Here is a 17221-nt window from a genome sequence, read left to right on the forward strand (position 1 = left end):
AAGTGAGTTAGGTTGTTGGTCCTGAGGTACAGCCTATCCTATGCCTGTAAGAGCACCTCTCCCCCTTTTCAGCTCCTCTGAGCCTGCAATCACTACCTCCTGAGGGAAGTTTACCTTTGCACTGCACACTAGTTCCCCTTGGCTACTTAGTGCAATTGCATATGGCAGCATGATTTCAACTACCTCAGAACTCCACTAGGTTAATGATTAGTGTTCCTAGTAGATGGCAACCATGTTGTGAGCCACAGCCACACCTATCCCCTATGGCCACCTCTTACAGGCACCTGAGCAGCTAATTGAACTCTGGTGACCTGCGTTGTAATCAAGCCTTTATCCTTCTATACCTTGCAGAGGGTACTATATATATTTTTTCTTATTACAGTACATTGTTAAATAGTGCATGTAGCTTAAAGATGAAATTTGATCTTCTTAAAGCATATGTCATATATAAATGAAGTACAATATTGCGGTTTCTAGCCTGTTGTGACAATTATTACTGTACAGCTTTCTCAGTGGAAAACATGTTAGGCTTGGATAAAATCACATTGTATTCTACTAATTTGCCTCTCGTATATTATTTTACTCTTCATGTTTTATGTGTGATACCCAGCAAAAAAAGCCCATAGAACAAGTAATATGTAACCCTTCATTCTCACCTACTGATGTCACTTTGAATCTCTTGGCATCCATAGCGCTTTTATTGTGCATTGTCAATCAGGCATACCTCTTAACTGTCTAGATTTTCACAAAACGACTAGATTTTTGCCTTGTATTTTGGTCTGCTCTTCATAAGATTTATGACTTTCTGCAGATCATTGCAGATTGAAGATATCAAATAATGACATTTGTTTGAGTTTTAGATTTCTTATCCTTCTGAAAGTGCATGCTTAAACAATACCTATTATTCTAGTAAGTTTCTAAGTTTATAGCAGCAATACTTACATGTTGTGCCTGATTTTGGGCCTTTGGCCTCCCATTATTTCTGGCTTTGTCCAGATTTCCTGCTCTAACAGGTTGAGAAGTATGCATTCAGGGCTACCTTTCCACCCACTCGAGTACTTTCAGAGAACAGTTGAGACCTAAATGACGATAAATAAACAAATAAAATCTGATATCAATGACAAAAAGAATGAATGAGGAGTTCTTTGATCCCTAGCTTTTCAAAAAAATTAATTTAATCATTAGCTTGTAGATGCAGAAGAAAGGGTTTATTATAGAGTGGTTAAAGCATAATAAAAGAATACATAACACAGAGTCATTGAAAGAAAAGTTACAGACTCTGTGTAGGAATTCTAAAAATAAGCTATAATTCTACTACTATCCACCTTTAAAATGCAATAGAGTCAATAATATCTCCCCACAGCCACCTTGATACTATCTGCCTGCCTTTGTTTCCCATTTATCTTCACTGTAAATGATGGAAGTGTTGTAGGTCCCTACGAGCAATTAAGGCCAGAATAAGTTAACATAGTTGGAAGAGGTGTCTCAGTATCACGGACAATAAAAGAATAGCATTTCTCAGTGACAGTTCCATCAAGAGGCATGCAAATATCGGAAGGTAAATTTTACTGTAAATGTATGAATGTGTTGCTGGGTGGTCATGGTGGTGCAGTGGTTGGGTTCCTAGCACATGATCAAAAATTGTAAATGTTGAATGCGTATTGAGCGAACCCGATTGGTCGAAATGTCAAAACATTGCACACGTAACACGGAAATCGCCGTAGGGAATATTTTCCCTTTACTTCAATGCAGTGCAATCTTGGAGTACGAATATTTAAGTAGTGGGGGTGTGGGGGGGCACAGCCCCCACATGGGGGGTGCAGGGGGGCTTGCCCCCCCTCCCTACAGCATTTAGGTAAGTATAGTTTTTTATTTTTATTTTATTATATTTTTGAAATTTCAAACATCGCTCATATGGTGTCATATGTTTGAAACTTTCAAAAATATAATATAGACCCCAGTGGTTAGTGTTGTCACCTCACAGCAAGAGGATCTCTGGGATTCACAGCTGTGATGCCTTCTCTGTGGAGTCTGCATGTTCTCCCTGTGGTCATGTCAGTTTTCTTTGGGTGCTCCAGTTTCCTCCCACATTCCAAAGGGATGCACTCAAAATTGGCCATAGGTATGTGTGTGCTTGTATGAATGAACTACTGTGGCAGGGCTAGCCACTTGTTGGTATAAACCTTAGCTTGAGATGATTGTCACTGCTGAAGTGACACCCTGACTACACGTGCAAAAGGGGTTGATGATGGATGGATGGATGGATGAATGTGTGCCACAAGTTCCCCAACATAAACTCTCCTTTCCCATTAGGCTTTTAATAGAATTCCAATACTGGTAGTCCGAGTGGAACTGTTAGAATGAGATATAAAGAATCTTGCATTTTTTAAGTGCTCACCATTGATCTACAATAAATATCAGCAAATGTATTGAGGTATTATGAGTGTGTATAGCTCACCTGAATGTCATGTACTAACCATTCCCAATATCACATTCCAGAAGAGCTGGTTGTGAGTTTGTCATCCACAAAATAATATCTCTGGCCTGTCACCAACATTCTGTATAAGCCTTTGCTACATTAGGCAGCACAACTATGCTGCATCTTTAATGTCCTCTGTCATAAAATGACACTAAGAATGTCAATATTTAAAATATGGATGAACATAAAGACAGACAGCTAGAAATAACTTTTAGCATTTCCTATTTCATTTATAATGCTTGCTAAATCAAGTCAGGCAGTGAACAATATCTTTCATATGGATTGAGTAACACAGTATAAATATTTTAGCAAAGCACAAATCTTTGTGACAGTATTAGAAAGTATGTCTACTTCTTGCAGGTCTGCAATATTTAAGCCCGCATTTTCATAATTGTACTTTATTTAAAAGAACTTTTAAATTTGGGTAGTAATCAATCAAGCATTCTAATGTTGCAAATGGTATGCAGTAGCTTCACATTTAGAAAATGAATAATCCAAATGCTGAACTTTATAAATGGGAAAATTAAAAGGTCTGATTTCAGGTGCTCAACTGATAAAAAGAACATGTTTTTATTTTACGAACAAGACGTTTGTGTGCACCTCAACACCCTTGCAAATGAGATAGTTTCACTCTGTGGTAACAATCCTGAAAGAGAAATGGCCTGTTAATCTGGATGGCTTCTTAGTTTAAACTGATGACAAAACTCTACCATTTTGTATCACCAGTTGAAAGGACTGATGGTTGTACTGCCATCTTTCTAAAGGGAAACCAGCATATTCCCCTGGGTTAAAATTTTGGTAGGTGTAACATGCGCAAAGCACATTAATTAATCTAATGGCAGTATAGAAATGATTAGATTAAAAAAGACTACTTAGTTACATGTATAAAAATGTTTACCAGCACAGTGTCACATTGCTGCCAAATGTTTTTCTCGTATGCCCAGTCTCCCCATTTTCTCATGTGAATGCCTTTATTTACTTATGGGTAGATATGCAATTAAAACAAGCAGTGTATTATTCCATGTCCATGGCGACTCAGCTAATATTCCCACCTATTCCCATTTTTGGACAAGCCCCCTTTACATGTCCCCAGCTTCCAACAGGGCAGTAATACAGAGGATCGTGCAGGTGCATGCCCTCTCCCCCAGGATGGGCATGCCCATCTTTCTCCTGTCATGCCTCAGATGCTGGAACAAATAGTCAAACCCAGGTTGCCTGGGATGCAGTTAGGGCTTTATCCTTCTATGTCACAGCACGTCTCACATTGGTGAGTTTATGACTTTGTACATTTGTGTTCAAAGGCCTTTTCTCTTATGTCTTTGTCCTGACAGTGTAGCTTCTTAATGTTCCTGCAATCACAAGAAATATTATTGAACTGGTTAAGGAATATGAGGCTGACTGAGGTATTTCCTGTGCTATCATTGGAAATCCTGTACATTCTAAGCATTGCAAATATATGTAGTTTTCATGGAATTATTTTCTTTATGGCAGTCCTGACAGGTATGTTATTTTCAAATATAAATCTTTATTTCATGCAACTTATCTGTGGCCATATCAACAGAATTCACAATAAAAGGAAGAATCTGTTGTCCAAGGGTAAAACGGAACAAATTCCAAATCGGAAAAAACTCCCTCCTCTGCCTCAACAAGCAAATTAGATGACTCGTAAAAACCTCCAAAGCCAATTATAAGTTGAAACTAGCTTTCAAAACAAGCGAAAACCACAACTCCTTCTTCAGTTACATTAGGAACCTCCACGGTAAAGCCCAAGGTTGTTCCGAATTAGTACTTAATGGTACCACTTACACTGATCTTGTCAACTTAGTCAACATGCTAGCTGATAGTTTCAGCACAAACTTCACCCCCTATCAACCCCAAAGACCCAGGTGACATCCCCAATACTTGTACCACATCTCACATCTCTGTAGTTCAAATGATAAAGACTCTATCCAAGGCAAAGAACGCAGCTTCCATAGGACCTGATCGTATCCCAGGCTGTATTCTGCACCATCTTCAGCAAGAAATAACTTCATCACTCAGCACCCTATTCAAACACAGCCTAATTACAGGCTTCATTCCAGCAGAGTGGAGAAGTGCCATTGTCATCCCCTTGCACAAAGGTGGTGCCACTACAGACCTGGGAAACTATCGTCCCATTAGCTTAACAAGTCTGATCTGCAAAGCCATGGAGCATATTATTATGGATCTCATAAATAAGGACATAGGCAATCTCCAAGCACTTGACTCCACCCAATTTGGATTCGTGAGGGGTAGGTCTTGCCTATTGAACCTAGTTGACTTCTTTGAGACTGTCATCAAGGCCCTGGATGACGGAACGTCAGTACATACAGCTTACCTTGACCTGGTCAAGGCCTTTGACACAATCCTCCACTTGGGCATCATTGAAAAGCTAATACAACTTGGTCTTAATTCCTATCTTGTCAGATGGGTGGCCAACTGCTCACAGATAGGAGCCACAAGGTCAAAATAGGCACCACCACCTCCAACAACAGACCTGTCACTAGTGGTGTTCCCCAAGGATCTGTCCAGGGACTCTTACTGTTTGGCATCTCCTTCTCAGAGGTCCAGGCAAAGACAAAGGGCCTGTGGCTGACCAAGTTTGTGGATGACTGTAACTTGTGTGTTGTCATCGACTCCACAAGTGATGTTAACATACTGCAAGAGGGTCTCACCGCTACAAATTACTGGTGCCAAAGTCATAGCCTTAAGTTAAACGCAAAATAATGTATTATCATACCATTCGGCAAAAACATGGCCCCTACTGATTACCACATCGACTGCACCCCCTAAGCACACAACCTGTGGTGAGAGACCCTGGGTACTTAGGTTGACAACAATCTCACATGCGACCATCATGTGGAGACAGTGGGCAGAAAAGCCGTTTACTTGGTTCATCTCATAAGTAAAGGGATTGTATCCAGAAAAAAAGAGGTTATTACTTCTCTGTACTCCTCCCTTATTAGACTTATAATTGAGTATAATGCCCCATTTGGTATATACCTCTCCAAATCCCTGTACCAACTGGAAAGGCTAGAGAAACACGTCACAAAGAGAAACCATGGCCTCCAACACCTGTCCTATGTGGACAGGCTCAAATCATTATCACGCTACTTGATATCATACAGAATGCACAGAGATGATCTGTGTCTCACCTACAAGGCAATATTGGACCCTGCCCCACTAGAGTTGTTCTATATCTGTAAGTCTAATTTCTCACGCATTACCTGCTTGATAGGCCTAAATCTAATATGCAACATCAAAAAAACCTGCTGGAGAGACAGGTTTGTCTCCCAGAGGTTGCCCTGTCTCTGGAATAGACTTCCCATATATGTCAAACAGAGTACCTTGCTGACCCTCTTCAAGCACAACCTTGATGAGTGGATGGGAAACCACAAATTTGCCCTAGGGGTTCCAGCTTTGTCCCTCATTGACAGGTGTGACAGGTGCTCACTGAGGTTTCTTTTTTGGGGATAAACTCTTGGCTAGGCTTGTAAGGGCCCTAGGGCCATTAGCCTAGTAACCTCCTATGATCCTATGATATAAGAATGATGTTTATGAGAACTCTCTGAAGATATTGGCAGACATGCTTATAAAGTACTCCTGAATGCCAATACATTGTCTGACTTCATTACTTCTTATATTCCAGCTATGGACAACATTTTATCCAGATCAGGGATATTATACTATATTATACTATATTTGCTGATGTCAATGCCACTGTCTGTGCAATAGGAAAATAGAATATCCACACATCATTACTGCAATGCATTTATAATTGTTTTGGAGTCAAATAAATCATTGTTGCCTTCCCCTTGTCTATTCATGATTTTGAAGTCTTCAGTGTAACAGTCTCATTGTAGTCAGTTTAAAAATGAATAAGCTGACATTGCTGTCAGACCTATCCTCTTTCAGTCAATTGCAAAGTGCATGAGGTACTGTAGAATCAATGAGATCGTGACTGTAATAGGAGATAGTCTGAATAAGGGAAAGTTAGAAGACTAATATGGCACATAAAGAGGAGGTTGTGACACTGCTGATGACATCAGAGTAAGGCAGATTTGATATATATGTGCAATTTCCCATTACAAAACAGGGCTGATAATGGGACCGAGGAAAGAGTCTTGAGAGAGGAAAGAGTACATTTAAGAGAAGGGTTAATTGATAATGTCAGGACATCATCATACAAATTCTATAAATCGTTGCAGTACAGGATTCTATGTGCTTCTCCAGCAGCATCTGCATGTGTCCGTAAAGTATACCCTCACAGAACAATTCATATAATGTGACTAAAGATACACTGACACGAAAGGGGAGAGAAGACCCTCAAATCTGGCAAGCCAGGTAAGCACAAGGTCAGGAAGAGTTAGTCTGCACAAAAGAAAGTTGGACAAACTGAATTTTAAGAATGACCTTCATATTCATGAATCTGCGGTGGTGGTGCTGCGGTAGCGTTGTCACCTCATGGTTAGACGTTGCCCATTAGATTCTCAGTTAGAGCGTCTTCTGTGTGATGACATGCATGAACGGGCATTCCTTCATTGAAGGTTGTGCGTTAGGCCCGGCAAGCCAGCACGTAAAACTCTACTGCCAATCATTAGCGGACCAGAGTTCCGCTGTGGCGACCCCTAACCAGGAAAAAGTCGAAAGACACAAACACAAACAAACCTTCATATTCATGAAGATCTGCACAAGAGCAGGCAAGTGCTGTTCATCAGTGTTGCATTACTTTAAGATCAAGAGACCAACAGATAATTAGATGTTGAGCTATAACATAGCAAATGTCAAATGACTATTAAGCATCGTATGTTTTAATTTAATAAAACTATAAGTCATATGTGTTTTATCAATGCTGATTATGTTTAAATACAGAAGACATGTGGAACAGGACCAATGTTGTATCATGGATAAGGTCAGAGCTCATGCAGAGCAGAGTTTAGGTTGACTATGACCTCTTTAATTAATGAAGCCCTATTTGAAATGCTAGGACTATTTGTGTAATCTCTCAAACACGGACGGTTATAATGATATTTATGAATTTAAGAGAAGATATTAAGTTATTTTTCAGTTTGATTGTGCTTAAATTCAGAAAGCATCCAAAAAGTAGTACAGGCTGCCAACAATACAGTTTGTTAACAAACCCGTTCAAAGCATACATGGTTTGGTCATTTAAGTTAGTTTAGTCATAATGACAAATAGTTACAGAATGTAGTTCAACTATGATTAGAGTCAGCATTTTTCAATGAAATGGTGTTAAGGCTTGTGAAAACGGTTAGTGCAATGCATTTGTTGTGCTTGAAATGGATTTTCAGGAATGTAGAGTGGTAGAGGGCACTTAATTTTTGTCCTAAGTAATACATTCATACCTTATAAAATCAGCATAGTCCTAACTGAGACTGCATGGTTGCGATCAGATGCTATTACACTATGCAGATGCTATGGTGTAGGGCTTGTGAAAACTGTTAGAGCAATGCATTTGTTGTGCTTGAAATACATTTTCAGGAATGTAGTGGAGTAGAGATCACTTAAAATTTGTTCTAAGTAACAAATTCATACCTTATAAAATCAGCATAGTCCTAACTGAGGCTACATGGTTGCAATTAGATGTTACTACACTATGCAAATGCTATAGTGCATGAAATTGAGTGAGAGAATCAGACTGAAGGACTAAAGAGATGAGTCACACATAGGGAGCACACACCTGCAATAAATAACAAGAAGTTTAGTATTTGTGTGTTCACATTTGAGTTTGTAGAAGCAATGTCTATAAATTATGGTTGCCTAAATTTGTTTGTGCTAACTGTAGATGACTGAGACCAAGTTAAGACAAGTAGCTTTTTACAGAGGTAAGGAAGAGAAAGTTATACTATGAATAACTGAAAATGTACAAATAACACTTGAGTAAATGAGGCTTGGGAACAAACTAATTTGTTCAGAGACACCTTAAGTGTTTACTGGTTAAGAGGAGATGGTCAAAAAGGGTGATTAAAAGTCTGGGGAGGGGCGGGGTGTTGGGCTGGGAAGGAAGTGGAAGGAGGTCAGGTAGAGTTGTGGGTAAGGAAGGGTTAACTTAGGAGGGAGGAGGGCTGTGGAGGAAGTGATGTAGGCCTAAGGAAGGGTGTAAGATGTTCTATGTGAGTGTAGCTGAGTAGGGGGTCAGATTTAGATGTGAGCTTGCTGTATTCACAGGCTTACGTCCAAGACAACCTATAGGTACCTCAGTGACTGGTAGGTCTTGGATTAATAATAGTGCATGGAGGTGGGTAATGATTGACGAAGATTTTTTTTTTGTCTCGCTCATCCTTTTATCAGAGGAATTATTTTTCTTGGCAGTATTTATGGGGAACCACTGTTCAGTGCTGGATCATATGGTTTAAATAGTTAACTGTGAGTTTTATGCTGACAAAGGAGTTATTTGTAGCAGTTAGTGATTCCATTTGTTTTCTGTGTTAATGGAGGGTTGTTTCTCTTTGTTTTAGTTGCTGGGATTGAAGAGTGGACAAAGAGAGCATATTATCAGCCTACTGGTTTAACTTGGGTATGTTTAAACTGAATTTGTAGATGCAGAATCAGAGGTCTAGTTGGGCAGAGCTCATTTCTTAGGCTAGGATGCATGTTGGTTGGTGATTCTGTTAGGTAGTTAAGTTAGTGTTCATTGGTGGTGGTGGTATAACATCCCATGGATATCTTGTGGCTGGTATACTTCCAGCCAAGCTGCAAATGAAGTTCAGTAGCCTGCAAGACACTGGTGTAACAATCACTTTCTGTGCATGCTTGGTAAAGCATTAATCATTATGGGTGGAAGGGGTAATGTGGAAGTGTGGATGATCAGTCTGCATTTGGAATCCCTCACCACTTTGGTGAGACTATTATAAAGTTTATAATAATAAAAAAGAAACAATTGGGAAATGAGGAAGTTGCAACTCTTGGCAGAAAGTGTGGCCCATGGTGAGTCCCTCACCACTGTAGCGAGAAGGTATGGCACAGCATACCTCCAAAGGGGTAAGAAATAGAGATCAATAATTGTGGCAAGAGTGAGGGAGCACAGGGAAAGGGGGTTAGCAAGGAGGCTAGAAGGGAGGTTTTCAGTTACAGAATACATAGTGTGGAGGGTGGGGAGATGTGGTAAGGCAGGTTGGATAAGGTATGGAAAGCAAGACATGCAGCTAATTCTGTGTGCAGCCCTGCTGAAGTTCAAAAAAAAGGAGTGGAGAGAAAGATGTAGTTGTGACATAAAGGGGGAAGGAGTTACCTGTGAAACTCAAGGTGCAGGGTTTGATTCTGCAAAAAAAAAAAAGAGAGAGAGAGAGACAGAAACTATGGCTTACTAATAGAAAGGGGCCAGGTTAGGATGTAAGACTGGTGCAGATGTTCTTTGGCAGAAGAATGGACCAGGGTGACAGTAGTTAACATTAGCAGCCTTGAGTCTTGGAGTCAATGGCACAGTATATTTCACTAGCCAGGTGGTTCAGGGAAAGTTGCATGTGCATATTTTTTTTTTTTTGTGTGTGCAAACGTTCTTAATTTTGTTCTTCCTTTTGCAGATGGTGGGAGTGCAGAGTCTGAGGCAGAGATAGGTATCCATTTTCAGCCAGGCAGAAAAGTTGTTTCTGGAATTGCCAACAAGTGAGTCTTCTGGAGAGGAAGAACCCGGTGTGTCCAGTAGGAAGACGAGAGGGCATTTGGTGAAAACCAGTTTGGGGATCTGAGAGAAGCAGGCACAGCAATCAATGAATAGTGCCACAGTGGAAGTCCTGGCCACTAGAGCTGTGCACATTGTGGTCACAGGTATTGCTGTATTGTTGGGAGTTCATGTAGACATGACAGACTTGGTGTAGTTTGGGTCTAGCTCAGGGGTAGGTGGAGATAGGGAGTCACTTCAACACCCGGGGAAATTTTCAAATGTCATAGAGGATCAGGAGAGGTTTAGTGAAGCAGGACAGTGCCAGTGAGATATATTCAGTGGAGAAGGTAGCTTATGGTTGTCTATAGGGAGTTTAGGGTTTTCATAGGTGGGGTGGAGTCACAATAGCAAGAGGTGGGTTCGGACTTTGGGAACTGACCTGGAGATTGGTTAGCTACACAGACCTTAGGTCAGTGAAAGGGGGGTGTTGCTAACCCCTCATATACTGACATCTGTAAAAGAACAGATATGAAGGGGGGTACATCAATATCTTAACTGATGCTAAGAGAGTTCAACGTCTGATGGAATCAGACAGGGGAAATAGCAAAGATCTTCTAGCAACTTTATTAGCTTTAGGGAGGAGAAGAGTAGTTAAGCTGCGAGCTGGAACATGGGAAAATTGGGTGTTATGTTTTGTGTACTACATGGTGGTTTGGTTGGAAAAGGATACCTCCCTGGCATTACCACGTCTGGCTTATTTTTTCACAATACATGAGGCACAATGACTGGAGGCAGTGAATGCCTGGTTGTGGTATGATCAGTGGTTTCATAAGTGGGAAAGCGGTGGATCAGTCACTGCATTGGGAAGTTAGGCACTCTGACATCTGGTTGGCCACCATGATGGATAGTTTTGAAGCTGCTAACAGAGGGGGTAAGCTAGGAGAGGAAGGGGTTGGAGTGTGCTGGGCCTTTAATGTGGGTTATTGTTCTTGGGTGGCATGAAGGTTCTTGCACACTTGTTCAAAGTGTGCAGGAGGACATCCAGCAATACAGTATGGCTGCCAGGAAGACTACTTTGTCGATCCAGGTTCACTTTCAGCCAAAGTGAGAGCATTACCTCCATCAATCCAGGGATTTCAGAGTTTTTGAGGAAGGGGGAATTTTCATGGGCAGGGGGAGGAGTGATGTTTCAGCAGCAGAGGGGAAGACTGGAGGATCCATTCACCCATTAATATGTGGGCATTGTGGCACATGCTCAAGCAATTTCTTGATTTGGCAGTTGTGGAGGAATTAATGAAAGGATTTCCTTTGGAATTTTCTATTAAATCGAGGGTTGGACGGGATGGCTCAGTCTGTGAGAATGTGTGTTCTGTGTGGGGGAAGGAGGACATTTTAAAGGAGTTGATAGAAAGGGAGCGGTGTGCTGACAGGTTACTGGTCCTGTTAGATCATCCTCCCTTTGGCCGTTTTAAGGTCTCACCATTAGGTTTGGTCCCTAAGAACTCACCTGGTGAATTTAGGTTGATTCACCATTTGTTCAATCCTGAACAAACTCTGTTAATGGTTTTATTTTGGTAGAAGACACAAAAGTGAGTTATGCTTCATTGGATGACATGATGCAGGTCATATGGGGGTTTGCAGATCCATGGTTGGTAAAGGCAGACATTCAGTCTGCTTTTTGATAACTACCAGTATGGGAGAAAGAGTGGCCATTGTTGAGCATGGTGGTTGAGAGCAAGTTTTACTTTGACAAGGCTATGCCGATGGAATATTCAGTAGTTTGTGCCACTTTTGAGAAGTTTAGCACTGTACTCCATTTGCTTTGGCAACAACAGGTGGGCACTCATAAGGTGATCCATTATCTGGATAATTCTTTATTAATAGGAGAAGGGTTTGAAGGAGCAATAGAGTGTATGTAGGAGTTTTTGGGGATGTGTGAGGAGCTGAGGGTTCCACTGGCTACACCATTAGAAGGCCCTGCCACTCATTGTGTTTCTTGGGATTGCTGGTAGATGTGGGACATGGATTGCTTTTGGTTACCATTTGAAAAGATAAAAAACTTGAAAGAGAAGATTGCTTGGGTGAGGAGCAAGGACAAGCTGTGGATTAGGGATGGACCTCTTAGGGCTAATGAATTTTGCATGTCGAGCAATTCAACCAGGTTGCACATTTTGTAGGTCCATGACATTCTTGCTTAAAGAGAGGAGAAGTAAACATTATTTGGTAGGAATTGGTAAGCTTGTTTGTGCTGATTTAGCACTGTGGTTGGCCTTCTTAGATCAGTTTAATGGAATTTCCTGTTGGCACTTGGATTGGGTTGGTCAATGTGATTTGCAATTTTTTACAGACATGGCAGGGGACATTGGGATGGGAGCATTTTTTAGTGGAGAATGGTCTGCAGTTTGATGGCTGGAAGATTGGAAGGATGAATGGAAATGAGCTGTAGCATTTTTGTTATTAATGCCAATTTGGGCAGTGTCTATGGTGTGACAAGAAGGGTTGCATGGTAAGAGGGTAATTTTTCATTCGGGCAACATTGCAGTGGTATGAGTTTTACAGTCTAAGACAGCAAAATCTGAATTGCTTTTGTTAGTATTATGGAAGTTGGTTTTACAGAGTTTGGTGATTAATTTTTCTTTTAAAGGTGTGCATTTGGCAAGTGCTAGGAACAAGACTGCTGACAATTTGTTTTGTTTTTAATTTTCTAGGTTCTGGCAGTTAGCTGTGGAAGCAGCGGGTGAACTGGTGGTGTTGCCGATCGATGTGTGGCAGATTGAATTGAAGTAACCAGATGGAAACTACAGATCCATAAGTCTCACTAGTCGTATATGTAAAGCTATGGAAAGAATTATCATGGAGATGATCAACAGAGATATAGTAAACCTCCAGACACTGGACCCAACCCAGATTGGTTTCATCAAGGGCAGATCCTGCCTACTCAACCTGGTGGACTTCTTTGAGAAGGTCACCAAAGCAATGGATGAGGGCAAGTCGTTCACACTGCCTACCTTGACCTGGCCAAGGTATTTGACACAATACCTCACTCGGGGTGGATAGCCAACTGGCTCACAGACAGGACCCTGGAAGTTAGAATTGGGGAATCCACCTCTACAAAGAGGCCAGTCACAAGTGTAGTCCCTCAGGGATCAGTCCTTGGACCACTTCTTTTTGGCATTTCCTTCTCAGAAGTCAAGGCCAATGACAGAGGTCTCTGCCTGAATACATTTGCAGATGATTGCAAATTAGGAGCTATCATTGAATCTCACACTGACACAAATGTTCTCCAGGAGAGATTGACACAGACAAACAACTGGTGTCATAGCTGTGGACTAAAACTAAATGCCAAGAAATGCATAATAGGATCCTTTGGGAAGTCATCCATCTCTGGTAACTATCATATTGACAACACACCTCTTAGAGGTGACCCAGTAGTCAGGGACGTAGGGACACACATAGATAGCAATATAGCCTTTGATCATCATGTGTCTACAGTGGTGAAGAAATCATTCATTGCAACTTATAAACAAAGGTATGGCATCTAAGTCCAAGGAAGTCATTGTTCCACTGTATTTGGCATTCATAAGACCTATCATTGAGTACAATGCCCCCTTTGGTATGTATCTAACCAGGCATATCCAACAAATGGAATGTCCACAGAGGTTCTCACTAAATGAATACAGGGCATAAGTAATATGTTTTAAGCAGACCATCTCAAGGCCCTATACCTGTATTCTGTCTCCTACATGCTTTTGAGGGGAGATCTATGCCTGGCATACAGTGCATTGTCAGACCCCACTCTGATGGACCTCCTGCATATCCACAAAAGAAACAGTACCATAATTACCCATTCTAAAGACTTAAACCTTGCCTGTGATATAAATAGAACCTGCTGGAGAGATAGGTATGTATCCCAGACACTACCCCGTCTATGGAACGGGCTCCCCATCCAGTTACTCCCTAATCCAATTCAAGTGCAACTTGGACATTTGAATGGGAAACCGTAAATTCAACTCTGGTTTGGCACCTATGTCTCTGATACCAACAGGTAACCTGTGTAAATGGTTTATCTCCCATGATCATGCTTACACTTATCAAGGGCATCAGAACTTGTCAGACATTTGGAATGCATGGCTAGGCTTAAAAAGGCCCTTGTGGTCGTTAGCCTAGTAAACACCTATGAACCTATGAACCTATAAGCAGTTGTGGGCAACTTCTACAAGGAAGGCATATGGTAGGGCATTGCATGATTTTGATAAATGTATTTTGCAGCTGTATGTAGAAGAGGGAGTTTGGCCAGAGGAGTTGTTACTACAATACTTGCCTCAGGCTTGGGTGCAAGGTAAGGCTGTTCAGTCATTTAAGGTGGACCTGGCCACTATCAGTATATTTGTGCAGGTGGCAGGTTTGCTGGATTTTACTAAATCCTGGACAGCGTCTTGTATGTTGAAGGGGTGGGGTAGAGTTGCTGGTGTTAAGATAGACAGGCGATGGCCGATGACCAGACAAGTTCTGAAGGTTTTGTTGTGGGGTTTCACTTTAGTGAATGGTGACTCAGGGGATTATACTTTATGGGTGATGTTGCCCTTATGGACGTATCATGGAGCAGGTAGGATGTCAGAGTTGTTAGGGTGACTGGTCTGGAGGAAAGTGATGATATTTTCTGCATCAATACAGATTTGGTTGAGTAGATCTAATATGGCTCAGATGGGGAAGGGCATACAGATAGTTGTGGAAAAGGACAGTAATGACTGGTTGTGTATGGTGGGTTGGGCTAGGAGTTACTGCAGACATCAGGGAATCCTCAGGATTTGTTTTTTTGGTTAAGAGGGGATAAGGGGATAATTGATAATCAGTTTGTCTGCTTGATGAGGAGGCTTTTCAGTGTATTACTTTTCCAGGAGACAGATTTTCCACTCACTCATTTTGCACTGGAAGGGCTTCTGATTTAGTGAGAGAAGGTAGGTCATTGGCCTTCAAATGCATTTTTGTCTTATATTAGATAATTGGTTAATGTGGTGGTTTTAGTAATTTAATATATTTTTTTTGTTTAGGAAAGGAGATTATCATTTTGGGTCATTCCTGTATTCATTGGGTGGTAAAGTGGGCTGCAGTTAGACCAGCTGGCAGCGAGTTGGGTTTACATCACTTCAGGTGGAGAGTCACATGGCATGGTATCAGAGGCCTCAGATAGCATCAGCTAGTGGAGGAGGTTGCAGACATAGCTTGGGCTTCTGTGCATTTTAGTGGTTCATTTAGCAGGTAATGCATTGGGAGTAATTCTAAAGTGACCATTGGTGTATAGAAAATTAGAGGATTTAGCTACTTTAAACAGGGTATATCCAGGTATGTGTATTGTGTGGTCTGAAATAGTACCACATTTATTTTGGAGAACTACTGCCAGTTTTATGGCTATAGAGCAGGCTCATCAGTTTGGTAATTTTAGGTTGGGAAGGAAACTGGTCAATTTAGCTATTCGTACGATAGAGCATAGGGACTTTAATGACAGGGAAGCAGTTTGGTTTAGAGAGGATGGTATGCACCTGAGTGAGTTCAGGTTGGATTTATTTAATGTACAGCTGCCTTTTGTTTTTAGAAGGTCTGGTGAAAGTATTGCAGTGAGTATGGGGGAGCAGCCTATGTCAACCTGGTGAGTGGAGAAGAGGGGCAGGCTTGTCCCTCTTCTCTTCCCCCCTCTGGTGTTCGTGTTGGATTCAAGGAGTTTAGGAGATGAAAGTGAGTGGTGGGATGCTGCTTTGATAAGTGATAGTAGAGAGCAGTGATAGTGATGCTGCTTATTTTGGGCAAGGTGATTGGAGATACGTTGCCCTGTTAAATTGTTACATGGATGTTCATTCTGTGATTAATAAATTAAAACTGTCATTCAATAAAGTTATGTTTAAGAAGGTTTTATTAAAGGTCATCAAATGCCATTAGGTGTGGTGTGTTTTGTTAAGGGGATAGGAACAAACAAGGTTTGGGAACAAACTAGTTGGTTCAGATACCTGTTCTGTGTTTAGTGGTTAACAGGAGATGGTCAAAAACAGGGATGAAAGGTCTGAAAGGGGACAGGAGCGATGTACGTCTGAGAAGGAAGTGGAAGTAAGTCAGGTAGACTTGTGGGTAAGGAAGGGTTAAATTAGCATGGACAATGGCTGTGGAGGAAGTAAGGTAGGCCTAAGGAGGGCCTTCAGGTATTTTATGTGAGTGTAACTGAGTAGGGGGATAGATTTAGGCATGAATTTGCCACCTGCTCTCGCTTCCTCCTTTCTTTTATGACATTGAGGATTTGGTTATTACATATGTTGATTGGGGTGCTTAGGGGGAGAAGAGGTGCATGGTTGTCCCGCTTCTGTTCCCCCTCTTGGGTTGAGTGTTAGATTCAAGGACTTAAGGGGGGGTGAAAGTGAGCTGTGGGATTTGTTTTGATAAATGAGAGCAAGCAAGCTTTGATGGCGACACTGCTTATTTTGGGCAGGGTGAGCAGTGGCACACTGCCCTGGTAAATTGCTACATGGATGTTCATGCTATCATTAAGAAATCACGAATATCATTCAATAAAGTTATGTTTTAGAAAGTTTTAATTAAGATCATCAAATGCCATTTGGTGTGGTTGTGTGTTATTGAGGGGGTCAGGACAATTGAATTTATACTAATAAATTAATGACTCAGTTTGGAAATGGATGTTTGAAGTTGGTACATTATGCATTGCTGATGTAATGCTGTTAAAACTATGGCAATATGTTCAGGTGCACCTGGTCACAAGGCCCCATTTGCTTATGCAGAGTTTAGCTCAGTAGAAGAACATATTCGGTGACTGCTTAAATCGATATGGGACAATAGCAGAAGAACAAGATGGCAGTGCTATGGTGCTGGTTTAAAAGGAATAAATAAAGAAGTGAATGAAATACAACGATCAAACAAAACCCACTGGCCTCAAATCCAATCAAAAATACAAAACAATGCAAGTATGAACTGTGCAAAATCAAGTGAAATACAAACTAACGACACACACAGTGTTAAAACCATAAAACACGCAAACTTAAAAAATAAATAAAATAAAATGAGCACAGGCTGGATCAGGCACACAAACCACAAAGCTT

The sequence above is a fragment of the Protopterus annectens genome, chromosome 4.part0, assembly GCF_019279795.1.
Source record: "Protopterus annectens isolate FY-2018-M chromosome 4.part0, PAN1.0, whole genome shotgun sequence".
Classification (NCBI taxonomy): domain Eukaryota; kingdom Metazoa; phylum Chordata; order Ceratodontiformes; family Protopteridae; genus Protopterus; species Protopterus annectens.